The following is a 7,193-nucleotide window of genomic DNA, read 5'->3' as shown; positions in this document are numbered from 1 at the left end:
AGTCTATGGTCTGGACAGTTACTCTCTTATGAAGATTTTATAAACCTCAATATTTGTCTATAAAATATAAAAGTTGTAGCTAAAGCTATTCGCAAAGGTTTATTAATGTTGATAAAATCACTTGCAATTTTACACACATCTCCTTGTCTCCTTGCTTTATAATCAATGGTTGAGACTTCAGAAGTGAAAACTGTTCTAATAAACAAATTAGGAAAGTAATCTATAACATAAGAAAAATCAGTGGAGTAAGGTCACACAGGCCAGACACAAGATAAACACTTACAGATACCAAAGACAGCATTTATTAAAAGCTTCAGGCAAAAAAGGATAGTGAGGGACAGGCAGGGTCGATAACAAAATGGCAGCATAAACAAACCACATACCAAAAGGAAAGTCATACAGTACAGGGACACCCATGTGCCGTTTCTTAATAGGGAATACACAGGTTTGGGCTCCTGTACTTGGTAAGAACGGATTTGATAAGTTCAGGTTGCAAGTGCATACTCTGTAGGACGCGAGATTTTTATTCTGTAATTGAAACAGCTGCGTACTTGATTACATGTAGGGCACAGGAAGCTTGTTGTGAATATGTAGGAGCACATTTTCACAGTGGCCTTTTTAATAAATAAACCATATATCTAAAGTCTAAAGCACTACCCTGATAGCAGACTACTCCGATCCGGATCCGTTTTACCTCCGGCAGATCCGCGCTACAGTCAGGTCTGTTTAGTGGATCTGGTCCGGCTTCACTCCGGGTTCGGGTTATGATTGTGACTCACGTTCAGATCCGTTTTACTGACGGTAAATCCGCATAACAGTCCGTCTCATTTCACGCCTTCCATATGACTTCGGCACGGAGTCAGATACCAGATGTGAGTTCAGTGTCAGTTCAGTGTCGTTTTGCGGATCCGGGCCGCATCGGCGGAGCGGCACAGGAGCGGGAGAAATTCAAACTCAGCGCGAGGACCAACTGACATCTGCTGAATCTGCGCTTCAGGTGAGTTAACTAGCTAACTAGCTATCAGCGTCATTTAATTACATTTATTGCTCATTTTTAATCTTGTATATGCTAAAGTTGATTTATCACGTGTATGTTGGATAATATCAATTGTTTTTTTGTGTATTTAATGTTAATTGTTGTCAATTTGTAGGCAAAATTGACAAAAAGCTTCAGTTAACGATACCAGTTAGTTATGCTAGTATTAGCTAGTATAACTAGCTAAGCTAACCAGGCTAACTAGCTGTAATAAACGCTGTTAACTCATTTTGCTCGAGTAACACACCTTTTTTTATTAAAATAAACAACTTTAGTTATTCTTAGAACCTTAAATAGTTGTGTTTGGGCTTAATTATAATAAAGCTCGTCAGACGTTTTCCTGCTCCACCTTGTATAGGTTGCTGCAACAGTGATTAATAGTTAGGTTTACAAAACTTATTGCCTCATTTAGTTTAGTTTGTTCATTATTTGCAAATAAGTTTTTGGATAACTCAATCTGGATACATAAAGTCTGATGCAAATCTGATGTATGGTAAGTTAAAGTTCAGCCTTTATTTAAAAAAAGAAAATGCTTAACTTACAATACTGAATGTAATTTTGTTTTGTTTGTTTTTTAGGTGTAATCATTTACCCATCAAATCACCTAACAAGGTAATTAATTCTATTTTCCAGCAGTTCTGTAATTAATTTTGACTTAAAGTCTTAATTTTGACTTAAAGCTTTTGACTAAAAGCTCTTAATGTAGCATTTATCCACTTTCTTATTTTAATTGTTTGTTGTGCCACTGCACTAAAAACTTTAAGGGACACTGTAAGATTTTCTTGATTAATTTATATACATTTTTAAAGAAGTAAATTTACAACCATAAAAATTAGTGTTCCACTCCATTGAGCTGTAATATACAGAATAAAAGTCCTCTCATGTCTGATCTGGGCTCCACTGTGTTAAAACAAGGCTATGTAAGTATTTGCGTGCCCTGCTATCAGAACTTTCTCAGCCTCGTTTCAACACCGTGGAGGTCAGATCAGACATGAGAGGAATATTATTCAGTGTATTACACCTCAATGGAGTGAAACAGTTATTTTGAAGTTCAGAATAGCTTTTAAGTTTGTGTTTTGTTTTCTGTCTGCGCTTGCTGCATCTCCCCCTCGCAGGATCAGCCTGGATCCTAACAGTACTTGATGCACTGAGCAGTGACATTATACATAGAGTAGTTAAGGTAAGAAATATACATTTCTTTCCTTTTAAAACATTTGTGTTGTTACGTATAATAACAATTACATCAGGCGTTATCAGATCGAGGTTCAAATTATCAAATCAAATTGTTGGCGGGGACCATTTAAAAAATCACTGGATATTGGTGTCCGTGCTAACTCTATACCCTTGAGTAAAGTAACCAAGTACTAATACTTCATTACTTTTCATCCCTTTGCTTTATCTTAAATGATTGCCACCTTTTGAACTAAAATAATTCCTAATCAGTTGTCTATTCCTGACTAGAAAACTAAAAATAACAGTTTTAAATGTTTTGCTTTTTTTTAAGCTGGAGAGAACTACTGCAGGATTTCTCCAGACTCACTGTAATTACACATGGTCACCATGACACACTAAATAGGACAGGGGTGTTTTTCCTGAAAGTGATCAATCTTAGCGAATAACAAACAAACTAACGCATGACGTGAGAAAAGAACGAGCCAGTTCTTCAAGTGTTTCCCATAGAGCTTTGCAAAAAGTTCAAAGAGCGTCTTTGTTGACTCCTTCCCTTTGCAATTCCTGTAAATCCTGTATTTCCTTGGGAATTCCATATAAGTGTGTGTATGGTGCAGTAACAACTGGGTTACAGAATGCACAGACTTGGAGTCTGCACACTTGCTAAGACCGTGACCATCACCAGTTGTCTGCAGGAAACCACCTGTAGCATAAAATCAGTGGGCAGTTAGGTGGTACATGGTGGAACTCTGTGGAACTGAGTTGACCTAGAGCAGGGGTCCTCAAACTTTTAAACTAAAGGGCCAGCTCACTGTTCTTCAGTCTTCTGGGGGGCCGGACTAACAATAAACATTAAAAACTATTTATCATGTGATACTGGTTGCATAATATATGCTATATGTGTAATTCACAATGCAGACATTTTAATGATTTATTAAGTAATAATTTCCATTATCCTACCTCATACAGTGCTTTTCCATAAGTTAATGTGAACTGTGAGCCTGCTTCTGGCTGACAAGACTGTCAATGTCAGGTTCCATGTTTGTTACTCTGTGTAGTGGGAAAATGGCAGAAATTTTTCTCCTTCACATGTTTAAGGAGGAGACCCAGTTTTACTTCAAAGCGCACCATCCGTGGTAACACTCACTAATTTAGCCCAGTCCAGATCTAAATCCGCCACCGTTTGGTGAACTTTCCTGTAGATGTCCTCTCCTGTTGTCGTTCCCTTGATGCTTTGTAGTCCAGCAAGCTCCTCTGTGACTTCGAACTTATCATTAGTTCCGCGGATGAAAATCAACAGTTGCGCCGTGTCACGCATACGTTGCTTTTGTCAAGAGCCAGTGAAAAGGAGCAAAGTCTTTTTGTCTGAGTTTGCAGTTGAAGGTGCAAATTGTCGCCCATTTCTTCTACTCTCCGTGTAACTGTGGGTGCGGATAGACTCACCGCGCTGAACAGGTCCGCCTTTTCTGGGCACATCTCCTTGACAACCGCCACCAGGCACTGTTTTACAAACTCTCCGTCGGTGAACGGCTTTCCAATTCTTTATAAAAGAATTTTGCTGAGTCTCCAACACATGTTTCAGTTTTGCTATTTTGTCTGTCCTCACCTGCCCCGTCAGACAGCCGAACTTGTCTTTATGGCGCGATTCATAATGGCGGCGCAGGTTGTATTCCTTAAACACGGCGACTGACTCCTGGCATATGAGACAAACAGCCTTTTCTTTACATTGCACAAAAAGGTAGTCAGAGGTCCACTGTTGATTAAATACCCTGCACTCAGAGTCGATTTTCTTTTCCTCGACATTCCGTCAGATGTGAGTCTCAGAGCTCATGCGAACAGCACAGAGCGAGTGGTAGTATGTTGTCTGATTACCGTGGGAAATAGCCTTCTGTTTTTTTTCATCTGTCTACGGAGACACTCGATGGCCAATTGTCATTTTTTTTTTACTGTTTTTTCCCCCCGTATAGCTAATGCTGCTTGCGTGAGGGGCCAGGGAGCAGGTACTGCTGTTGGAGCTAAAGGGGCCGGTCAAATGAGCGCAGGGGGCCGTATGCGGCCCGCGGGCCGTAGTTTGAGGACCCCTGACCTAGAGGCACACATATATACAGTGAGGAAAATGAACACCCTGCGACTTTGCAAGTTCTCTCACTTATAAATCATTGAGGGGTCTGAAATTTTCATCTTTGGTGCATGTCCACCGTGAGAGACATAATAAAAATCCGGAAATCACAATTTATGATTTTTTAAAAATAATTTATTTAATTTACAACTTTCTCAGCAGGATTTGGTATCCGCGAAATGGTTCGAGGTCCTCAGCCCTCGCCTCCCCCAGCACAGAGGAAACTACCAAGGGCGGTACTCTCATTTAAAAGTATCTAAGAGTAATGGCACAATTTCATGTCTTCCAGATGCTTGCATGCTGGTAGTCGGCAAGCGGCTCCCTGGGGCGCATTGCCAAAGCAGGAACCCCGGCACCATCGCCCTCCACGTGGGGATGAGCTTTCGGGAGCGACCGGCCCCGTTCCACAGAGACAGGCTTCTCTCTGTGAACATCGAGGCGGTGCTACGCTGAGACTGACTGTCTCTACCCAGTCACACCAGCCAAGTAGGTTTGTTTGCTGGTATTTCTGCTTGTACTATTTGTATGTCAATTCTTCATAATAGTGTAAATAAAACACGTTATCAAAATAGCTGGAAAATCTGTTTTAACAACTCCATTAGAATTAATACAAACTCGTCTGTCCTTCTGAGTTACAGCAACAACCACATTAAATCGGGGCTGTTAAATATAAGATCGCTGGCACCTAAATCAGTTACTGTAGGTTAAATTATCATTGACAATGCACTCTCTATGAGACATGGGTTAAAACTGATGGATATTTAGCTCTAAATGAGTCCACTCCCCCCAGGTTCTAGCTATTTCATCTACCCATGCAGGACTGGTCAGGGTGGTGGTGTAGTCGTCAGTTATAGGAATAAATCAAAATACAGAGTTTGAAGCTAAGTCATTTGAACTGTTTAACCTTATAGTCACAGGCCCATCTACTGCCACCAAAACCCAACATTCATTCCTGCTGATAACTATGTACCGTCCTCCAGGACCATATGCAAAATTCACTAAGAAATTCAGTATATTTTTTAGCTGCAGTAGCTCTCAACTCTGACAGAGTTATCATTCTTGGTGACTAATATCTATTTTGAAAAGAAACAGGGCCCACTGAGAATAGCATTTAAATCAATTTTGGATGCATTAGCCTTCAATGAGAATGTAATGGGCCCACCTACTGATGTACTGACTCAACTTTTTTTTCATTTGGTGATCGTTTTGGCTATGTTGCAGCCAGGGGAATGCATTTTTGCAGAAAACCTGCTTTTTCATTAAATTTTTGAAATCTAATGTCTTTTACTCTCACGTCATTCATACTCTCTGGACGCATTTTGCACTCTCTGGACATGTTCATGGCAAAAATGTTCACACACCTACAAACTGCTCTTAAATCATTATACATCAATATTGTTTTGCTTTTTTTTTCATAAATCAGGATTTTAACCATTTAAATAACTGTTAAATGATAATTTTATACAGTAATTACAGTGAGATAAAAAAATGTGTTTTCAATGGAAGTCAATGGGGCATTTTTGGCCACGAAGGTGTTCAGAGGGAGTATTTGACACTACATAAAAAAATTCTACCAATGCCCCATACATCTAATATTTATTATATGAGAAATAGTACAACTTTTGTGGGGGTTTTTAATGAATAATTAATCATGAATGTAATTAAACTGTCAATTAAAGGGTTAAAATCCTGGAATGTATTAAATATTTGATCATTTTGATCAGGGCTGGATTTGATTAAGTGATTTATGAAAAAATAGCAAAAAAAATGTATATGAGTATTTTATTGCTGATTTTGTGCATGTACATTTTTGGCAACAAAGGTGTCCAGAGGGTGCAAAATTTAAATCTGGCACTACGTAAAAAAATAATAATGCAATCAAATCAATTTTGTTGCTAATCTTTTACATGTCCAAGACTCTAATAGTCACCAATGCCTCATTTGTCTGCTGTTTGTTTTGTGGAAAATAATTTTTGTGTTTTTTTTTTTTTTTTTGCCAAAATACAACAATAGTTAAAATATTTAAACTGTCATTTAAAGGGTTAAAATCCTGAAAATTATTTAATGTTTGGTAGTTTTGGGTAGAACGGAAGTTGATTAAGTGATTTTATGAAAAAAAAAAGTTTATTTATGTAAAAAAAATATATATATTGATGTATAATGATTTAAGAGCATTTTTTAGGTGCTTGTACATTTTTACCACAAACGTGTCCAGAGGGTGCAAAATTTGAAGGGGGCTTGAGGGTTAACCTGAACATTTATCACCTGGCCGCTTTATTAGCAAAAACACAATTACAACTGCAACAACAAATGCATTTATCAAAAACCGCTGACTTATATTCTATTGTAAATAAAATACAATATAATTTTAAGTACGAGTTAACAAAGTTCTTAGCCTTACAAAGCTTTTGGGAAATGCACCCCAAAGCTATAAGTGCACTTTTTATTTATCTTTCTTTTAATTTTGGGTGCATAATTCCAGTAAAATGGTAATTATTTATTATGTGAAATGGTATAAATGAAAATTAGCTGGCCCCTATTAAATACAGCTGTGACATTTATATATCTTTTAGAAATTTGGTCAAATGAAAAACACTTGTCATTTTAGTACGCTATATTCATTTCTAGCCACTTCTTTTCTGCTGTTTCTGAAATAAAATATTTTCTTATTTTGTCTTTTTTATAGGCTGCACTGTAGTGGTGTTAAGTGTCCAAGAATGCTCTCATCAGTGGAGGCACAGCTGGCTGCAAAAAACGTCTGTGTCTGCATGTTTATATTATGTGAATTAAAAATGGTTTTATTATTAAAATAATTGTATTAATGCCTGTTGATTTATAAATTGTTTAATTGAAATCAAATTTTATTTA

At 37.7% G+C, this 7,193-nt stretch overlaps 1 long non-coding RNA gene across 3 annotated transcripts; it reads left to right on the top strand.

Annotated features, from left to right (window-relative positions):
• Positions 1–652: 652 nt before the first annotated feature.
• LOC125782641 (uncharacterized) lies at positions 653–7,193 on the top strand. Of its 3 annotated transcripts, none has more exons than XR_007425359.1 (5): positions 653–997; positions 1,615–1,648; positions 2,152–2,216; positions 4,488–4,811; positions 7,012–7,193. It is a non-coding gene; the product is annotated as an uncharacterized LOC125782641 (long non-coding RNA). The 3 variants fall into 3 exon arrangements; XR_007425358.1 differs by having other exon boundaries at positions 4,485–4,811; XR_007425360.1 differs by having other exon boundaries at positions 4,615–4,811; positions 7,012–7,188.

Source organism: Astyanax mexicanus, chromosome 18, assembly GCF_023375975.1.
Source record: "Astyanax mexicanus isolate ESR-SI-001 chromosome 18, AstMex3_surface, whole genome shotgun sequence".
NCBI lineage: Eukaryota > Metazoa > Chordata > Actinopteri > Characiformes > Acestrorhamphidae > Astyanax > Astyanax mexicanus.
Note: the sequence above shows the minus strand (reverse complement) of the source record. Positions and strands in the feature narration are given on the sequence as shown.